Below are 22,162 nucleotides of genomic sequence, written 5' to 3'. Positions count from 1 at the left end.
ACACGGAGTGGAAATAATAGCAGTGACCATCTGTGTTCTTTGTTGTTGTCGGTGTAGAGTCAGTGAACCTGTTCACTCTTGTGAGCCTGATATGCATCATGGCAACAGAATAATGATTATAAGCAAGGCAAGTCAAACAATATCAATGATGTATAGAAATGAAAGGAATTCTCTGTTTCTGAACCCCAAAGATAACCTTTAAATAGCTGTTGGTAGCTGTATTTTCAGGACTCTAAATTCTTCATGTTTCCCTGTCTATTCTGTCTCTAGGGATGAAGCCAGGAGAAGAACTCTATCTATGGAAGCTCAGTGCAGGCAGTATTAGCAAAGTTCTAGAGAGGTAAGTGGCTTTGAATTCCTTATTAAACTTGCTAGATTGTAGTGAGACTAAAGCTTAATGTTAAGGCCACAACGACAGGGTTAGGAAAAGTAGAGGCTATTTGTCAGAACAACTGCAGTATTCAACAAAGTATGCTTAAAAATATGTAAGCATAAGTCTGGCTTTCTTTTGGCTGCTTCCTATATTTCAGAAAAATTTAGGTTAGAAACCAACTCTGTAGCTTCTGATCCTGAATGAATCATGGTATTCAGGAAGTTACAGACGGGTGAATTGAGAGTTGGCATCTTTTGAATTCTGTAAGTCTTGATTTCTGGTTGACAGTAGCATCTCAAGTCCATGTTAAAGCTAGAGTAACATTTAGGATTAGGAGCAGTAGAACTAACAGACTGGATGACTGCTAGAAGAGAGAATGTTTGGAAAGCAAAGTAACATCTAGCACCAGGAATTTTAAATTTCTTGATCTTAGGTTTTGGGTTATGATAGGGCCTTAAATTGGTAATACACAGAGTCAGGAATAGCAAGAACAACATAAAGTGAATGTTTACAATATTTGTCGTATTCCAAAGAGGTTAACTGAGGATTGGTAATGGATGGTTTCCAATTGCTTATTCTTATGAGTTAGTTGTAGTAGACTCTTATAACTTCATTGGAGTTTCTGAGTATCTTTGAAAGTTCTCAGTTGGAAAACAAATGTATACAGTGTTGATAGTTATCAGGTACAAATTCAACTGGCTGAAGCCTTTTTCTCTTTAGACAATTGCTGATTTTTAAGCTTGTATTTGTTACAAAGGGACACTTCGAGTTATGAGCTCTTTCCTGTATGAATTGTTTGTTTTCTAAACCAGTAACAAAGTTGCATATCCAGAGGTTGCCATTTCTTGTATGCTCTTAGAGCCAAATTTTATGTCAAAAGTTTTATATATTGACTTTCAGTCTTATTTGTAGATTCCCAGTAGCATCCTCTAGCCATTTTCATTGGTTTCACTTAGAACCTTCCTCAAAGGCATGGCTTTTTGCAGGACATATTTTCAAGATAGAGTTTCTAAGAAGTAGTAGTAGACAGTATAAAATTCAAATCAACTGACTGCTGACTATATGGCCATATAGTAAAGAACTGTTCAGAGTTTATGTGAATCTTGTGGTGTTGTCAATCGGATTATTATTTATCGTGATGCCACCTGAATCCTATGATGTTGAGGTACCCCCACATCACAGATTGTTCTTATTTATTGACTGTTTAATTGGCACATCTTAGATTATGTTATACAGATGTGACAACTTGAAATGTTTTGTACAAGAACGGATGCCCTGCTGCACAAAAACATGGTACAGTTTTTCCATTTAAGGAGACATTTAAGAGCTTAAATGGTGTTATTCTGTTAGGTTTTCCTTTTCCAAAGGAAGTGGCACCCGTGGATGTCTCCAAATGTTTCTGAAATACAATATGAGTATGTGTTTTCCTGTCAAAATACCAAATATTGGAAAACAACCGTGACAATTTCTGCTTCCTAGTAACTGGAATAATAATTGGATGTGAAATTTCCTTAAGATATACAGAGCTGGTTTTAACGGAAAAAGCTTATTCGCAAATAAACTGTTTACAGTATGTAATGAAATGAATAATATAATTCTTGTGGAAGATGGACTTTTTAGCTGCCTCTTTCACAGAAGGTAAAGAGAAACATTAAAAATACATTTGCCACTGATAGGTTGAATTCATTTTAGCTGGCATAAATAGGACAGATGAGCTATTCAAATGTCTGATGAGCACTATATTATGAAATATTTATCACCTTCTCACGGTCATTGCATGAGAGGCCAATAATTTGTTTTCTCTCAGCACTGGTATTTTGTGGCGCTTATAATAAATTATACATTGCAAGCTTACATCCTTCACCCTTTTTCTGTTTACCTATCTAGTCTGAGATCTCATTCATCAAAATGTAGCTGCCTCTGGGACAAAAGTGAAGCTACAAATTCATGTATTCTAGAAAATCATGGAATTTATAAAGCATAATGATACTGGGGGCAAAATGGATAGAGAGTATCACACCAAACAGCTGACCTTTAAAGGGAGGAAATAGAAAGAGCAGAATATTTAGAGAAGTATAAATATATGTATAGGCAGATGTTCACCGTGGTCATGCTGTCTGCTGATTTTGATTTAGGATAACACCTCTGGACAATCAAAGCTGTTCAGATTTTTGCTTATTACCAAGCTTAAGCCAATGTCATGGATTTAGTTCATATTATGACCCCTGAATTCCCTAAAGTGTTCTATTTATTTGCTTTGCATTGGTGCAGAGGATTTAATGAAGGAAATATTAGGATGAAATGAAAAATAGCATTCCCAAATGATAGTTTTTAGCATTAAAGACCCTATATCTAAATATTGTAAAGACAAGAAGTTGTGTTTCAAAAACTAAACACTTGGATCTGGGATTGTTTTAAAATATTAAGAGAATTGTCACTCTTTAAATCTCAAACATCATTCTTTTTCAATGTGGGGGAGAAATAATCCTCTTATTTGTATTGCCAAATTTTAATCAGGGTCCCCTGGTTTTCATTCTCAAGAATTCCTGCTTAGGACATTAAAACAGAGCTGTGCTCCTGCACAAGAAACGGTTGCACTGTCCTGTGTTAGAAAGTGAGTGTTTCGGCTTTGTTGCTGCTTCCAACGAGAAATCATTCGACCTCAGTGCAGAGATAAGACCACCCCTTGCCTTTGTCAGCTTTATCAACACTCTGATTTAATTTCCTGAACAAGTTCATTATTCACTGCTCAAAAAGTCTTTAGAGATTTGTCATTTCTGCAAAGTGCGTAAGCCTGTAAATCAATTTCTCATAACAAAATCATTCAAAATGATCACTCTACAGGATTTTTAAATGACCTTCTACTTGGATAATATAGGGAAAATAAACCTAGAATCTTTCTCAATCAATCCAATTGAAATATTGTATACATTTTGACCATAGAGTCCCCTGGTAAGGTACAGTTTTGGAGTTTGTGCTGCCCAGAGATGTGTGAAATTTATTAATTTTTTTTAAATGAGAAACTTAAGCATCTTGATTCTTGTGTGTATGGAACATAGCATTTCACCTTAACAGTGGAAGGATCAAGATTGTAGGTCTTTGAAAGCTGCATTTGTATTTTAGAAATCCCAGACCTTTTAAAGGTACAGTAGACTTGATTTGCTGATTCCATATTTTAACACTTTAACAGGGCCAAATTTTAGTTCCATAATTTCAAGTGCTCTTAAGGGGGCTGAAGCACCTGCCATATGAAGATAGGCTAAGAAAGTTGGGGCTGTTCAGCCTGGAGAAGAGAAGGCTGTGTGGAGACCTCATAGCAGCCTTCCAGTATCTGAACAGAACCTATAAGGATGCTGGAGAAGGGTCTCTACTGACAGGACAATGGGTAAGGTTTTAAACTTCAACAGGGGAAGTTCAGATTAGATATAAGGAAGAAGCTCTTTACTGTGAGGGTGCTGAGGCACTGAACAGGTTGCCCAAAGAAGTGGTAAATGCTCCATCCCTGGCAGTGTTCAAGGCCAGGTTGGACAGAGCCTTGGGTGACAGTCTAGTGTGAGGTGTTCCTGCCCATGGCAGAGGGGGTTAGAGCTGGATGATCTTAAGGTCCTTTCCAACCCTAACTGTTCTATGATTTTGAGCATGTGCTGATAAATCAGTGTGTGTTAGGTCTGGCAGCAGCAGTGTAGCTCTGTCTTGCTCTTGTGACATCCATAGAAATTCCAGGTACCACATAGTCTCTATAGCTCTAGTGTAGTCACAAGCTGACAATTAGATGCCCAGATGATACCTGTTAAGTCAGAGAACCTTGAAATATTAACTATGTAGTTAAAGTAAACAGAGATCATTGGTATCTGGAATTTGATTTTAAGAAGGTGTGTTTATACGGATATTAAAAACAATTTGCTTGATGCAGGATTTTCCCATTTCCAGGGGAAGAAGGCTTTCAGGTTTGCCGTACCTGATCTACTGGTGTTGTCTTCAACTTACCATTTGTCCATTATAACCCTGTGGTCCCACTGGTATAATTTGCCATTGTATAGATTTTTATTATTCTTTTCTTGGAATCATTCCCAGCATTTCCACTGAACAAAGGTTTGGTTCCTTTCGTGAAAATTATGCTGGAAACATATTATGCCAAGAAATATTCCTTCTGACTGTACAGAAAGATTTTCTTAATGCTAATTCCAGAGTGTAGTGACAGTTGCATTAAGATTTTTAGAAGTAAGTCTATTCTTAAGAAGAGAGCAAAGGAAAAAAATGACAAAAGTAAAAGTTGTTAGTCCTGCTTTGGTAAAAGCTGTTAGTCCTGCATCGGGATCCCTGCATACTGAGTACTGTGTAAACACAGGGAAAGCATGTGTGTGCATTGAATATTTTATCAGTACATAATTTAGAATCGATTTAATAACTTTCAAAGAGTTAGTGAGATCATTTATTGCAAACAAATTATCCAGTAAACCAGTCTTTTCCCTTTAATTGCTTTTGTTTGCATATACACATGCAGATAAATACATATAGACATAACTGCTAAATGTGTTTGCTATTTCTGTAGGCAAATTATGCTATCAGCTGTTTTTAGAAGTGCTCTATTTGCAGTTGATGGTGTAAGGATAGGATTAGATACAAAAGAGGAGCTCCACTGTCACTGACTTTCAACACTGAGTTGCCCTTTGTGCTCTCAAAAGCTTTCCCTTTCTCTGTTCTAGTGTTGTTTCTATAGTCCATTACTTCTGCCTGAATTACAATTTGGGTTGTTTTTTTGTTTGGAGCTTTTTTTTTTGGTTGTGTTTTTGCTTGTGATTTGCTTGGTTTTGTCAGGTGAATAATAAATTATGAGTAATGGGTAATCACTTCTTCGTAAGGAAAATTTATGGAGTTAATGGTGAAAACTTTTGGACTTCATGAGGAAACCTGAGGTAATGTTGGCCTCATCTAAAATAGCAGGACTATTTGGTACAAGAATGTGCTCATGGACAACTTTAGCAATCATGCAATGCCATTTTATTATTTCTGTTGTTATAATTGGAATAATATTTTGATTAATGTTATGATAGTAATCTGTATAAATGAAAATAATTTAATCATACTCTAGAAGAACAGTTATGTTCTCATACTTCAGTCTTTCCACACTGCACAAGGATGACATGAAAAGGCATACTTTTAGTCTTATAGCCATTTTTTCCTCATTATAGATAAGATAGCTTAGTCGCATAAAACAGTTTTCAGCTTTGTCATAGGAATGACATCAAAAGTTATAATAATGCTTCCAAGAAACAAATGTGAACTAAAGCATCCTCTCAACCAATTTAAAAACTTGACAAAAGGAAGAGAATACAAGTTGACAAATAAAGCCAGATGTTTGTGTATCAAAAGGTACCAATATACAACAAGGGTATTTACACCTTCAGTTATTCTAGGAGTAAGCGTGGAAAGATCGTTAAATTATTTTCAGTAAAATGTTTTGTTAAAAATCAAGGCCAATAATTTATAAGACTTCTTTTAAACTTGTGAGCAACATGTTTAGATAAAAAATACCCTAGTTTCTCAATCAAATTTTGACTTCAAGTTCTTTATTTCACAATTGTCCACTCTCTTCTTGGTCTTACATGCTACTTTAAATATATATTTCACTATAAAATTATACAGTCACTTTCTGACTCTCTTTTTAGGAGTTGATTTGCTGGGAGAGGGAGGGCTATAGGGGAATTCCAATCTGGGGTTCGAATTATTCTATGCAGCTGATGGCTTGATTTGAGTGACAACTAGCTTGCTATCTCCACTATAAAGCATATCTTCAGGATTATGCGGTCTTGACAGACTCCAGTGAGGAACTGCCACAATGCTCACTACTTCACAGGCACCTACCTAGGCTGGTCCTTAAATTTGTATTCATAACATAGTCACTCTGTCTGAAGGGTTAACCACTACTTAATACAGCCTAGTATGCTTTCCCTTTTTACTCAGGTTACAGTGATGAAAGAGCCTTAGAGTTTGTTGTCTTTTTGGTCTGATAAAACAGTTGGAAGGGGCATGGCTACTTGAACTTTCTTATTAATCTAAGATGAAATACCAAACTGGCTGAATTTGTATGTAAGGCCATATAAACTGAACTATATATCTTACGTACAAACCCCTGTTTTACCTAATTCTTGTTACCGAACTATGGACTCTCTGATATCCAGCAAATATTTATGCTTGTTTCTGCTGGTATAGAAGTTCCAAGATCTGTTTGTTCTGCAAATCCATAGGCCTTGTGGGGCTGGTGGTAAAGTTGTTAACTCAGCAGATGTGAGATTATACAGAATACTGCTCCATAGCAGAGATATTAGAGGACATGATGATGCTTTGATCAATAAAGACTGAATGTGGACGTGAGCAAAGAATCCTAAAGGACAGACTGTTTTAAAAGTGTATTTCTAATTTTGCATATTTCATATATGAGTAGGAAGGCCCTTTTGATAATGGAATTGATTGTCATTGTGTGGATAGTGCTTACTCCTACTTTAAGGAGAAGGTACTGCAACAGTGAAGCAGAGCAAAAGATGCTCTTCTACAACACAATGTAGGCTGTCTGTTAGTGAATTCAGTCTTTCATTTTGTTAATATAAATGTTTAAATACCAACCCCTACCCCGCCACCTTAAGTGATCATAAACCTCAAAAAAGAGCAACAGAAAGCCAAAATACTCAAGAGAAAGCCAAACATCTTCTTTTCAGAAGTACGTATGAGAGAGTATAATAAAATGAGTTCTGTGAGATGCTACCTATATGCTAGCTTAACATTTTTATACAAAAAGTGGTTTTAATTGAAAACTCTTCCTGATTTCCTTGAAAGGACTATAGTTATAGTAGAATTAATATTAAATTGTTCTAGTTATAATCGATTACTCCTGTTCTGAAGCTTAAAATTTGCCAGATTGTTTTTTGTCTATTTTATTTAATGTCCTTTACTAACAGGTGTATGTGATGGATGCTAAGGTTTAGCTTGGGATGAACCTATCTAACCAGTCATTTCCAAGAACAGTTAATTATTATCATGTTGTTTGTATTGAAAACATATTAAAACTCAAATAGTTCAAAAGCATAAGCAGGCACAAAGCAAAGCCTGTTGTGGTACTGTTTACCAATAGATTTATAATTACAAAATAAATTAAGCATGAAATGGAACACTTTTCATTTTCTGCCTTAATAGTATGAAATATTTGATGTTTCTTTACAGATTAGTCTGGAAAAGCTTTGAAAGTGAATAATTCTGAAGGTTGTCATGGTATTTTAGCAGAATCCAAACATATCGCCTTTAAAACACCCATGTCCTTTTTCCTACAGATAATCTGAATGCCCAAGGAAAGGAGAGAGGCTATTCCAGAACTCAGTCTTCCAATCACAGTAATTATAATACACAAAATAATTTCATGAGGAATACATAATGCCAGTGTTTCTCTCTCATAAATGCCTTTATTTAAAGCTGTAATACAAAACTATGGAATACCTTAAACAGTGTATGAGTTACACACTGTTTGAATTTGAAGGCTATGTCTAAATGCCTCTAGTCCCATGTATCTACAGTTCTAATAAAGAAATTCAGATTGTTCTCAGTTCCTCCCCCTGTCTTTACATAAACAATGCTGTCTGTGAAGAATATATCAGGAAATTATTGTTTCATTCATTAGTGCTCCTAAATGAAATTTGTTAGTATGTATGAGAAATATCAACTTTTAGGACCTAGATATTCCCTTGAAAAGCAGTAACTGTTTTCCTTTTTTGTCTTTTATACCTTTGCATTTGAAGAGGAGATTTAATAAACATCCTTTCCAAAGCTTATCCTTGGCAGCTGATCCTTGGGAATTGGTTTGTAGAATAGTTTTAAAAACCCCACAACGGTTGTTTGAGCCTTCTGTTGAGGGGACCATATAGCCTTTCTAGTCTCTCAGGGCATAGAACACCTTCTGGAAGCTGCCTCTTCAGGTATAGCAAACCATTTTCTTGTGTTCATGCCTATTGTCTGTGTTGTTCATCCCCACGAAGAGCAGATTATCTTCATGGACCACTTATGCAGTGTAAGTGACTGCTGTATACATGCGACAGTAACCAGTATCAATAGCTGATTGCAGTCAGAAGCCTCCTGGAGGCCAAATCCTTGTCTTCCTAAATGGAGGAGGATCTCTGCACTCTGTGTTCTGCACATGGCTGTTATAGCAGGAGGGTCATTTATGTAATTAATGTCTGAGCTGATATCAAGGAATCGACTGCAGGGAAGGTGGTGATCTCAGTGGAAGTTTTGCATTTGTAAATAGCTTACCTATATGCTGTAAAGAACTTCTTTCTCCTTAGTTTTAGACAAACCAAGCACATATGTTTCGCACTGGAGAAGTCTGGCTGTTTTCCCTGTTTCTGACATCTCCTGATTTTTCATTTTTCAACATGCATTCCAAATTCAGGAAAATTATGAATATTCAAGAATTAATCCCCTGCTAAACAGTAAGATTTTAAGAGCCTAAAATGCAGTTGTTTTGTTTGGTTGTTTGGTTTGGATTTTTTTCCCAAGAGAGCCGTATTTGCAGTAAGTGTCCCCAGACTCCTTACAAAGGAATCTTTTCTCAAATTTAGGCTATACTACCTGAGGATCTTGTTCAGCCTTTACACAGTCTGTGCTCTGGTAAACACTTTGTTTTTTCAGTGGTGTTTTCGCCTGTGTAGGAGTCTATACATTTGCGCTCAGAACTGGTGGAAATTTTAAAATGCGGGGTTTGGAGCAGTGGCCGGTGACAGCATGTCCTGGGTTCAGCAGTAGCAGTCATTTTTTCTCCTTCTTGGTAGCTGGTGCAGTGCTGTGTTTTGACTTTCGGGCTGGGAACAAAGCTGATAAAAATGATGTTTTGGTTTGGCCAAGGACTTTGTGAGTCTCATGCTCTGCCAGGGAGGAGGGAAGCCGGGAGGAAGCAGAGACAGGACACCTGACCCAAACTGACCAAAGAGGTATTCCATACCACAGCACGTCATGCCCAGGGGGGAACTGGGAGGTACCTGGAAGGACAGGGGGTCGGCAGGGTCAGACTGGTGGTTCGGTGCGTGGTATTGTACTCCTTTCCCTTGCTATTTTCTCTTATCATTGTTGTCGTTGGTGGTAGCGGTGGTGATTCGTATTGTACATTAGTTGCTAGACTGTTCTTATCTCAGCCCCTGGGAGTTGCATTCCTTCAATTCTCCTCCCCATCCCTCTGGCAGCGGGGAAGGGGGGGGCAGCCCCTGGGGAAGGGGGGGGACTAACGTGGGCCTCGATTGCTTCCAGCCTGGCACCACTCACTGGGAGTAGGTGCACAAGCTGTCTTGGTTGGGGTTAAACCACGACACAGCAGCATTCATGAGCTCAGTGTAAAGTCTTTGTGATTTCTTCTGTGCTGCTCTTGTGCTTGACAAAGGCTCCTTGTAAACAATTAGAAAGATGCATTCCTCTCCTCTGTGTGCCTTCAATCTCTCCTTTGCTACAGGAAACTCAACAATAGCAAGGCTTGCTGCAGTGTGGTCTTCTGCCCTTGCTAATGCTGGGGTTTTGTTTCCTTGGACTCTAGCGTTCATCTCTATCTATCTTTTTTTTTTAGTTTTGTACTTTGATTGCAAGATCCTTGGCCTGAGAGTCAATTTGTTCTGTGTTTGCACAGCACCTGACACCATGGGGACCAGATCCATTATGGCATTGTCATAGTTTAGATAGTAAAGCCAGTTGGTAGCTATTGTAAGAACTTTGTCTTTGTTTTATTTCTTGGAGTCTTTAGGATTTACGTGTCTCATTATCAGGGTTAAGTTGGCCTAGTCAGTCTTTGGAGCTTAGTAACTTTTTGTTTTGTTGAAAGTAGATTTCCTGTGAGGATTCATTCCTGTACTCTGTCTACCACAGTGATAGAACAGAAGGCTGTAAATCAGGCTGATTTGAGTGTAAATTATTCAGAGTTTTTCTCTTCATTGTATAAGATTCCCAGCAGAATATGACTACTCCATGAGCTACTCCTGATTGTTTCTTGAGTTCCAAAACTATATGTGATTTCTTTACAAACCAAATTAAAAAGAATATATTTGATTTGGTCCTTGCTCTCAAGAAAGGAAGGTGCATTGAATGATTAGCATGCAGTGGGAACCTTATTGTTGAGCTGATGAATTCAAAAGATTTTGAACCATAACTTATAATACATACAGTTAGATGGTTCTCTATCATTGTAATCTTTTTAGTGGGTTCAGTACAGTAGAACTTTACATGTGAGTCGTGCTGGCTTCGTAATTGAAATACTGACTTTATTAAGAAGATTTGCCTGAATAAAGGTTACTCATACATAAAAGTCTGTAGAATCTGTCTTGGTTTTTCTGGAGGTGAGGCTTGACTGGGGGAGAAATAAGGGCCTGGTGCTTTGTTTACTTCTAATTATCTGAAGTGAGGCTGCCTGTAATTAGTGGATAGACAGACAAGAATTAGCTTAATAGTCATTGCTTCCTAGGTAGGAAAGTGTTTGTGTTGCTTTCTTCTCATGTACTTTAGAAACTAAATACATTAGCTCAATGATTTGACTGGATGATTTCAAGAAGATCATAAAATAAACAAAAAGCATTTGCTAAACAAGAATGGAATTTGCTGGAATATTCTGGATTCAAAGGTATAAAAATTTCAAGTTATATTTTAAAATACTTTTTTCATAAAGAAAAAAAGCATTTCATAATATTTTAGAATTTCCGTATTTAAAAAAAAAACAACATTAATCCTATATAGCTTATTCCAGTTTGTCCTTCAGACAGTTAGATTTGAAATTGGATGCTCAGAGATAATTCAGGAATACAATTGAAAATGAATGTAGCAAAGTTTTCCATAATAACTGTGAATTTCCTTTGCGGGATTTTTGATTACTGAATCTCAAACATCTGTACGCCAAGCTGCTACGTGTGAGTTAGAGTAAGCAACTTCATGCTAACAGTTTTAATGAACAAGATCTGAACAATATGGAATCTGGCAACAAGACATTCTGAAAATTAGATTTATCTGTAGTGGTATATTCTCCTTCTGTAGTAACTCAGGGACTTTTTCAACATCTAAAATTCAAGAATGAAACCACAAGTGTGCGTGAGCTGAAAACCAGCAATTTAGGTATTATTGTTAGCGGTGTGCAAAATCTCTACAAGGGCTGTTGCTAATGCCTTGAATTAAAGGTGATTTCATAACTTCAACCCAAAGGATAATAGAGATGATTTTGTCTGCTCATTTTGTGCTGAACCTAGGCTTTTATTTTGTGAAGTTGACTGTGTCTAAGCAGTCTCAATGCCTTTCATAGGAGTTGGACTGTCTACAGTCAAATCCTAACAAAAGTAAATCCTCTGTCACCAGACTAGATTTTGTTTGACACTTTAGGCAAGCATAGATTTGTATATCCCATGGTCTGAGTCAGTAGTTTTCAACTAGTTTAGGTATAAATGTGTCTTAGGCAAACTCTGTTTCCCCAGAAATACTGACTTTTTATCTGCAAAGGGAAAGGGTTAAAATCACAAAAAAATGCAATGAGGTAGTGAGAAGGTTTCTTGTGCTCTTTTCCTTCTGTGTATTCTGCTCAAGTGCCTGCAGTTGTGGTGAGCAGCACTGAATATGTCCATCCTCAGACATGTCTCTAGGAAAAGAGTAAATCTGAGGTGTAAAGATCTATACTTCCTGTGCAAAAAAAAAAGTGATTGTTAAAAGAAGTATTTCAGCACATGGCAGAAATCTAGCTGGAAGCTGCAGTGACAAAAAATATAATTCCAGATGGGAGAGGCAGGAAAAAGGACCATCAGACCTCACTTGCTTGAAAAGTATAAACAAGGTTTATTGGCCAAGGTGGTCTGCAGTGTTACGTCTGATATGAAGTTATTTTTTACTAGGGCAGCCTTTCATTCATTGTCCTGCTGCCACAGCCTTCCCTTTCTCCCATTCCTCTTTTCACTGCTGCGCTCTACATTCAGTTCTCTCTTTCCCTCTTTCCTTTCCAGCTTCAGCACTACTGAAAGGTTCTTCTCCCTCAATATTCTTACTCCCCACAACCTTGTATGTGTATTTAATATTAATTCAACTGAAAGATTTAAAACATTTAATTTTACACATAGTTAGCTCCGTAACTTATTTTGGAGGCTCCTCTTTTCCTCCTTTTCCTTACTAAATAGCTTTTGTTAAGCACATTTATTATAGCTTTTCTTTGACTGGACATTCAACAAATTAGTCTAAATGAAAATAGGTAGGCTGAAAGGATGGGTGGGATTGTAGTTAAGGTATTGAAGTAGGATTCAGGAAATGAATTTCAGTTCCCAGCCTTGCCACTCACTCTGTGTGTGTGCATGTGTCCTTGAATGTAGTAATTTAATCACTTTCTGCCTTCTTATTCACGAGGCAGAATTAATTGTAGTGTTGTTTTCCCATTTACTAGCTCCTTTCTCTATTTTTTTCCTATAAATATTTAGATTGGAAAAAATGTGCAGCATTTAACACAGTACATTCATGATAGTGGATTATGGTTCAAGTAAAGGAAATTAATCAAAACAATTTTAGTCTATACACCTTAGTATATAGAGTAAATTTTAGTATGTATATTTGCACATTGTCTAGCAAAATGGGTTCTAGTCTTGAGATATATTCCTAATAAAAATAGAAACTAATAACTGTGATAGCTGATAACTGGTTTGGTCACATGGCTTTCTGTGGCATATTGCAGTGGCATTTTTAGAGCTCCGTATGATACATTGAAAGAAACCATGCTGTAGGAAAGAAAAAGATAATTTCTTCTGGTAACTTGGTAAACCATTGCAAGTTAATGCTGAAGGTGTTGTGGTATATGTGATCTGACACAGTGTGGAACCTCAATGCACTTATCTGTTTTGCCTTAGGTGGAATCTCAGTGTTCAGGAAATAAACAGAAGATCGAGTTGATAGACTAAGTAACTAGTCCACTAAGGAAATACGAATTGTGCAGTCCATTGGTAACTTAAACAATTAGGAAAAGGTCAAAGTAGAAACTGTACTTGGGAATGCAGTCCCTGGACTTAGAGGTGATGGGGATTGTTGATTCTGTTGCTGCCTCCATGTCTGCCCCCTCCATGGGAAACTTGCTCTGAATGTGTTTTTTGTTGCTCACTTACCAAATAATGCTGGATGGGAGCAGCCTAGCTGTCTTTGGAACAAGTTATCTAGTTGCTTGGGTAGTAGTTTCTTGGGATCTTGAAGGAGTTAAGGCTTTCTCAGTACCTTAATACAAGGTTTCTAAGCAGATTGGAGTGGCAATTCATTTTCTGCTACTCAGAAATACTCAGAAAAGTATTACACTTTGAGTGTTGAGTGATAACAAGAGATGATGCAAGACAGAAACAAGCAGAGATTAGGGATGCTCTTGCCAACTTCTTTATATGAAGAAAGATTGGATTGTGTTAGCTCTGAGAGGTCCCTGATTCAAAGTGACTTACTGTGACCCAAACATGTTGCTGAAATCTGTTTCAGTCTGATGCAGATTTGTCTGGCCTCCATGATAGTAGGCACCGTCTCTGTTGGAATTGCAAAGGCAATTCCATTCAGATGTCATATAAATTGTATTACCGCTCTTTGATTTTAGGATTTAATATAAGATCTGTCCAAACCTATGCATGTACTTACAATTCCTGTTTCCAATAGGAAACTCCAAGTCATCTTCTAGCAACTAGATTGGGACTATCTGCCAGACGATGGGAGGAACAGGAAAGTACTCTGTTTGAAAAATGGAACCTAAATTTCTCATTTAAAAAACTAAGCAACAACATGGAAGTAAAATAATCATACTGAAAAGTATACAACTAAACACTTGATTGAGTCAGATGCAAATGTTTTCAATAAACATTTATACCTCTAAATTATTTATTTCTTATTTTAGTACAGATGTATGCTTTTGGGGATAGGGTGTTGAGCTAAATCATTTTAAATGTGATTCCAAGAGGGTAACTGAATGTTTCCTTAATGAATACATGCATGGTGCTATTGCTATGATTATAAGCATGGTGTGACAAGAATTTAAGTTACTTCTCCTCCCCAGACTTATGTCTTCAATTTATTTTCCATTATGTTGAAGGCACCTGTTTTTTCCTGTTGAGAACGTAAAAGTGTTCACTGAAATCATAAGAGGAACTACAGGAATATGTGAAAAGTAGTCACCTCTTATGATTTTAATAATTCTGTAGCATTTATTAGATTCTTTGTTGAATCACTTTATGATATTGATGGCATAATTTAAAGTGACAGGAATAAAGGAACGTGATTTTTAATGTCATGACATGAGTTGTCACAAAAAAGGAAGATTGAGCTTAATTCAGCCAAATGGCTTACTAAGAAGTCCTGGTACTTAAAAAACTGAGGTTTACCTTTTGCTGAGATCAGATAGCTCAAGCTTTGATTTTTCTTTTAGATGAGACAAACTGACTGAATAGAAGATGAAAATATTGTTTTAATTTTGATCTTCATATTACGTTGTAGCACATAAATACCAGTTTTTAAGAGGGAACATGTAAAAAATGGTAGCTTGCAGCAGAAGAGTGCTAGGTGCAGATGTTTGCCTGTCATGTTCTATTTTGAGTTAAATATCTGCTAAAAAAGAGTTACATTCTCTTTTTAACTAAAAAAATAGTGGGAATTTATTTCCATATCTTCTTTTTTAATTGTTGCACATAAAGTCAGCAAAACAGGTTTGGAAGAAAACATTTATATTTTTCCAGAAGAGATCATATGGAAGCATTACTTGTTTTCAAAATAAGCGTGCATTGATTCAACTTTAAAATGTTGTCCCACTTTACCTTCTATTTTTTTGGCTCAGTTTAATACAGACTGCTTCAGTACTATGTCTATATGTAATACAGATAACAACAGGGAAAGTTATCAGCTAACCATGACACCCCTCTTTTGTCTCTTCTGTTACCGAATATTGGCCTGGGAGGGTATAATCTGTGTCCTAGTCTGGGCGAGTCAAACCTGAGGATTTTCGTTTGCTTTCTAGATCTAGAAAGCACTGTGTTCTGTGGTGAAATAAACCACTAAATCAGAGTAGGGAACCACTAAATCAGTTGTTGTATCTCCTTTGTTCAATTATTTGTTTTTTTTCATGTTATTGACACTTCTGGTTTTAGCGAAGTATCAAGGATTTTTGGAATTATTTGGTCAGCAGGATTTTTATTGCAGTCTAGGAGTCCAGTTTTTATTATCAGGCTATCTCGACTGAAGTAGAATGAGAACTGCATGTTCGCTAATGTCAGTAAAAGGCACAAACATGATATTAGGGGTGGTACACACCATGTGGGCACTATGGCCACATGCATACTGTTCACCTGACATTTAAAGAGAATTTATTAACCAGCATTTTCCCCAGCCCAGTTTTATAATAAATGGAGTTCATTTCTATTTGACAAACTCTGAACAGACCTAGAATGTTAGTAGTGTATCAAACTAACAAATCCAATAGCAGAGTGACTGTTTATGAAAGCAGTAGTTATTCTAGTACAGTTACTGGCAAAAAAAACATATACACGGGGGACATCCCTTATCTGGAATGAAAGAATGTGAAACAGGCCAAAGTTTAATTTTCTGTGGAAACTCATTTAGAAAACAGCAGTATCTATTTTACCATACACTGTTCCCTAAAGAACAGTAACACAGGGAATACAGAGCAGCCATCTAAGTAGAACTCTTTTTACTAATTACTAGTTTTCTTTTAATGGAAAAATCCATTAAGAATGAAATGTAAAATATCTTCATGGATGCACGGTTACCAAAAGAAAGTACTGTTTAAAAATAAAATACCCTGTGTGCTTAAACCGAGGAAAAGTGATTGTTTGGGGATTTTAACAGCATATGTAATTCATACATTGCAGGGTATGAACAATAATTTTTTCCAATAGATAAAATACTAAATAATGGTATTATAAATTAAAATGGGGAAAGTAACTACTATGTAAAAATAATAATTAGAAATACATTTAAAAATTGAAAAAAATAGCTTGAGGCAGGGAGAAGTGTTTCTAAATGACTATGTAAAGTTTCTGGATCACAAAGAGTCTGAACTCGTTTGGAAAGTATTTTTGCTGTGACTCTGTCTATATGACTATCATGGTTTCAAAAGGCACTGTTGGCTGAAAATAGCAAATTCTAAATTGCTGATTTTGTTTCAGAAGTTTGTTACCTGCCATAGAAAATCACTTGTCACACAGGGTTACAGGTCTTGATATTGTCTCAGAGTCAATTCATGCACCAGTAGAATTACACCACAGCCCCTGATTTTAAAATGATCCATCATTTTCTTAAGCAGACTATTGTTTTTAGAGGAGTTTATCCTATCAGATGGGGATTTTTTTTCTAATTATACCAGTACATTGATGAGAAGTAAATTACCGTCTAAGATACTGGCTGGTGTGTGTGATACTGGACTATGGCTGGATGTTCTTCGGATTTCTATATCATCTTTTTAAGAGCAGTGTCAAGAGCTAATGACTGTGATTTGATCCCACATTATCAGAGCTCTTGTTATTGAAAGGATTCATCATGCATAGAAATTATTTGTGCTTCAGCTAGAGGCCATATTCTATGCTCTCAGTATTCGGCATGGAACATGCTGTCTTCATTTCTACTCACCCATGAAACAAATGACAGAAGGGAAGGGACAAATGCAGCCTATTTGTCATTTTCCCTCTGTGCCTCCTCTCCACCCAGATCAATAGAAGAATGGAAGGAGCGATGAACACTCCTACTAAATGTAAAACTAAAGTAAAACAGAAAAGCATGAAGTGACCTTTTCGGTTTTCTGCTTTTCAAAAAGGCACACACACACAAAAAGAGAGAAAAACAAAACAAAGCCGCAGACCCAAAGCCCAGGAATAATAAGCTCCAAGTGGCTTAACATCACCCTGCTTTCCAGGACCACTGTATTTGGTAGAGCATATTATTAACAAGGGAATTGTTGCTTCCTGACAGTTGAAGAAATCCTGGTAAAGTTCTAATAACCACTTTCTGTTTGAGGAGTGAAGTTTCCCATGAGAGAACAACTTCCATTGCTATGTCCCTCACTATTCCCACTGCTAAAGGGAAGTTTCACCTGGTGAAGACAGTGAGCAAGAGCATTTCTTCTGTAGGAGCAGGATAAATAGGTCATGCCACAAAAAAGCATCAGCACCCCCCAGGCATAGGTCCTTAACAGCTAAAGGATCCAATATGTGACTGTAAGGTTGGTATTGATTGAAGCTGCCTTAAGCACCATCAGTAACCTAGAGTCTGCCTCTGGAACTCTGTACTATAGGTTGCGTTAGATACAATATAGTTTTTGTGTTTTCTGTGGAGCTTAGGAATTGTAAGAAATGAAATGTTAATATTTGTTTCCTTCAGAGGAGCTTAAAAAGGTGGTTTGATACAACTTCAAGACCAAATTCATCAGGAAATATTGTACTCAGTTTATATATATGAACATTTGTACCTTACTTTATTTTTAGCAGTGTGGTATAAGCTCGGAGTCAGCCTGAAACTAAGAAGATGTATATTTAAATGGAGCAAAGTTCATTTTTAAGTAAGTTGAGATGTTGGCAAAGCTGTGCTACACTGAATGAAATGCAGTTTGAGTCAATAAATTGCTAAAGAATTGCCAGGTTTTAAGTGTAGATGCAAAGTCCTATTGCCTTATCAAGTCACCCTCTAATTTACGACAGCCCTGCATACACCCATGGTGCTGCTATTGTAATGTTTGCTGCTAGAAGCAAAAAAAAAAAAGAGCCCTTGGACCTTTGAAAGTGCAGTCATTCTTTTCCTTCTTTAAATTAACCTGCAATGGGGTATTAGAGACTACATGGTTTACATTAATCCAGTAACAGAACATATTCTATTCCTGTGTAAGAATAGTTTTAAGTATAGTTAGTTGCCTCTGGTAATAACTGGTGATTTTTAGAGTTTTCACTGAGTATCAAGAGAGTTTCTATCTTCGTTCAGTTGACAGGTGGGCTTATATTTTAATTGAATCCAGTCATTCATGACTCAAAAATAAATGCCTTTGTGATAAAGAAAGACTGATCAGAAAGCAGGAGGTTTAGTCCACTGTGTGTGTCATGGATAAGGAAAACTTACTTTTTTTTTTTTTTTGTGCCATTTTTCCTATAATCTAATAACTTCCATTCATTGAATTCTGATTTCTTTTTCCCCTAAGCAAGTACATATTTGAACTTATTACTCTTGCTTATTTTTTATTATTATTACTTCTTGCTTTCAGTAATTGCACTTAACTGCCAAAGCAAGCCCTTGCTCACATGAATATTCAGTTCTATCCAACTAAATCTTGTTACCATGTTATCACCATTAATTTTTTCCCTTAGAAATGTTTAGGTTAATGTTTTCCCTTTGCTCTGGAAGCCATACTTCTCTGGAGAGCTCCCTATTACATTGCCATACATTAAACATCCTCTGGACCCTGCAACTTCCGACATGAGCCTCAAAATAATACCCAGGAGATCCTTAATAACAGATTCTGCTGAAAGGAAGTGTTTTTGAACATTGCCATTTGGTACCCATTGTAGACTATGGGTATTGTTAGGGTTGTCCTCTATATGCAGGAGTGAAACTCATTATGATTTCTCAGATATGACAGTGCAGTAAGAAATGAGAGACTTTGAGGTGTTGCTGCTGTTGTGCTCATGTTTTGCGTGCTTTGTACCTAAGAACTGTAGTAAAAAAAAAAAAAAAATCTGGTCTTTTCTCCTTAAATCTTGCTTTCTCAGGAGAAGAAAAAGACCACAGATGCTTGTGGGAGAGCTTGAATAACCCAGGAGACACTATTTCTTAAGATGCAGTACAGCAGTGTTGATATTCAGCTGTCTAATTCAAGCTGTCCTTGTTTTTGTAGATCCATTACTGGATATTTTAAGGAGGACTGTAAAGGGAAAGAAGTGCCTTTCCAGCTGTTTACTGATCATCCTGATTAGGTGAGCAGCATGGGAATGAACAATGGGTCTTTTGAAACTTTACTGTTGGAGTCCTGAAGGTTTGCTTCATTAGCACTGTACTCATGGTGTCAGCCAAGGCTTCTCACTCCAGCCTACTTTTTCACGGAAAATCATGTCTCTTTTTTTTTCATTCTAATGAAAAATCACTTTATGTACATATACCCAAGTATTTTTATGATATTTAGATTGTTACGAGAGCCTCCTGCTATTCAGGTACTGGGATTCCTTCCCTGCTGCTTTATTCCCTTCACTTCCATTTCTTTTTCTGTTTTCCGTTCTGTACATTTGCAAGAATTGAAGAATGGCTGAAATGCATGATCCATCATCTCAGTGGAGAGAAAAGAAAATAAAAAGGAAATCTGGATATTATTCACTTTATGTATATACTCTCTTAAAAAGCATAGGGACATAGAAAAAAAAATATCTGAAATTTGGAGACTTCCTACCCCCCCCCCCAAACTCTATCTTTTCAGCTAAGTTTATTTCCTTTATTATGTGTAGAGCTGAACTTCAGGAGAAAAGAATTATTTCTAAGTTGGCACCCATGATATCTTCAGCTTTGTTGAACAGAATTACTTGCTTGCCCCATTAAGCAAAGCCCCATGGAGTTTGCATTTATTCAGTCACTTGTTAAATAGGGACATATTTTGCTGGAGGGGCTTGAGAGTTTCCTTTTCTAGAAGAGCAAAAAGGACATTATCATCAGTAGGTTCTTTTTGCACCTTGTGAAAAATGAAACATGCTGCACAGTAGGGAAGGAAAGGGACTGATGTTTAAAGGATAATTTCTATTTATGGAGATATTTTTCACAAGACATTTCTGTAAGCATTAGCACACAAGCTCATCCTGGGTACAGTCTAGCAACATTTCAGGGATGTAAAAGCACAGGGCCAGAAATATTGTCAGATATTTGTTAAAACATACCTATTTCTATTACAGGTCCTTGTCTTCTCATGATAATTGCGATCAGAAATTGAAGATGAGTGGATGCTTCAGTATTGTCCTTCTGTTCACAAAGATTTAGTCAGAGGCTGTCTGCCAATCTGATAAGACAATGAGATGCAGAAGTGTGAGGGAGGAAGAAAAAAGAAAGCAGAAGCTGAAACACCACAGGACCCCTCAAAGGCAACAAAACAGAAGTTAACCCACCGTCTCCCTTCTGATCTGTCCTTCTGTTCTCGTACAGCTCTCCAGAACAAGGGTGCCTCACACTGTGTATTTGTATAGCACTGGGGTACAGTGGGGCTTCAATTTCTGGTAGGAATTTTAGGTGCTCTTATGTAAATGATAGCAAATAATGTATTATTTAATATTGATATTTTCTATTATATCTTACCGCCAAATTCCAGGACATTTGAGAATAATGTCATGAGGTTTCTCACTGTAAAAAAGAAACACAAAACACAGGGTAAGTTAGAGAGCAGAACCCAGCTACTATTTAAACTTTTGGTCTGGGCACCTTCTAGAAAGGCAGACTGTATGGAACTATTTCCATGCTACAGGATTATGGCTGAGAACATGCCATAAATCATGATGTTGCAGATGTGAGTCTGGTAGGTAGTAAAGTTAGCCAAATGAAAGTCCACCTCCTCCTCATGTAAAGCAGCGTCCTTTTGGAAGTCATTAAAAGGTTTGTGATTTACAGTCAGTTTATATAACATTTATTGGGTCTTTCAAATAGAATTATAATAGTGATGCTTGGAACAGATTGACTTGCATGGGACCACAAGTCTTACACTGCCACAAGCTGTTGTTCACCTCTGTGTTATAATTCTTTGGAGACAGTTTACTTAAAGTTCTTGAAGCCAACTGTCATGAGTCTGAGCCCTAGAAGCGAGAGGAATGCAAATCCTAGCACATGAAACTGTGAAAATAAGGTCACTGTAGGTTTACTAACAGCCACAATCTATGAGATGTCCCAGACTTTTCAGAACCATATGTACTGATTATTTTTATATATGGAATTTCTTCCAAGATCTACCTGGGGCCAGATTCACTTTGCACCTACCATTTTTAGGTAATATGAAGGACAGCTACAAGAAAGATGTACATGTAAATTAAACACCTGTTATTTAAACTGAAGGCTGAGTACCTTGAGACAGTGTTGCAAGTACTCTCTGTATTACAAATACTGGTTCATTCTGTAGTACCTAATTTGAGAGTATGCCCATGTTGTAGTGAGAGGTGTGATGCCTCACAAGCAGGGATACCTGCCTAGCTTTTATCTAGCAACTGTGGAGTTGCTGTGACAGCCTGGATTTCAGAGTGGACTGTTCAAGGGTGACAGTGATGCATCCTGTACAGAAACTGAAAGAACAAGCCATCAGTGAAGTCTATACTGTTGCAGCTTCATTGATTTCTGGTACTCTAGGTATACTGAAGATAATTCAGGTATGAACTATCTGTGTGGCACTCTGCTTTTACAGGAGCGCACTATATACTAAATAGAATGGTAGCTTGTCATATGGAAATAATGGTTATTATTCAGCATATCTCTTCTATGAAGATATTCAAGGCAGTGTCTCTACCCTTATGAGCTATTCATCTAATTCTTTCCTGAGGCTGTGAGTCATGGCACATCAGATTTCGGTTTAAAATTCAGAACCAACTGTGCTAATATCATATAGTGTCTTTCTGGCAAACACTGCAAATTCTCAGAACACACATCTGCAATTCTAAACATGCTAGAGACTTGGGTTACAAAGTTTAGTTTAGAAGCAAGCTGCCAATATACACAAAAAAGTTACTGCATCACAAAAACTATCAGCCAGTTACTGAGATGATTGCTGCCTGAATATAA

General features: G+C 36.9%; 1 long non-coding RNA gene across 1 annotated transcript; it reads left to right on the top strand.

Moving 5' to 3' along the window:
- The first annotated feature begins 294 nt into the window (after positions 1-294).
- LOC133224188 (uncharacterized) lies at positions 295-21,760 on the top strand. The gene is made up of 3 exons (XR_009728787.1): positions 295-340; positions 19,263-19,341; positions 20,302-21,760. It is a non-coding gene; the product is annotated as an uncharacterized LOC133224188 (long non-coding RNA).
- The last annotated feature ends 402 nt before the right edge of the window (positions 21,761-22,162 follow it).

This window comes from Neopsephotus bourkii, unplaced genomic scaffold (genome assembly GCF_033783945.1).
Source record: "Neopsephotus bourkii isolate Nb327-2 ecotype Australia unplaced genomic scaffold, CSIRO-AGI_Nbou_v1 NB_1663, whole genome shotgun sequence".
In the NCBI taxonomy this organism is placed as follows: domain Eukaryota; kingdom Metazoa; phylum Chordata; class Aves; order Psittaciformes; family Psittacidae; genus Neopsephotus; species Neopsephotus bourkii.
Note: the sequence above shows the minus strand (reverse complement) of the source record. Positions and strands in the feature narration are given on the sequence as shown.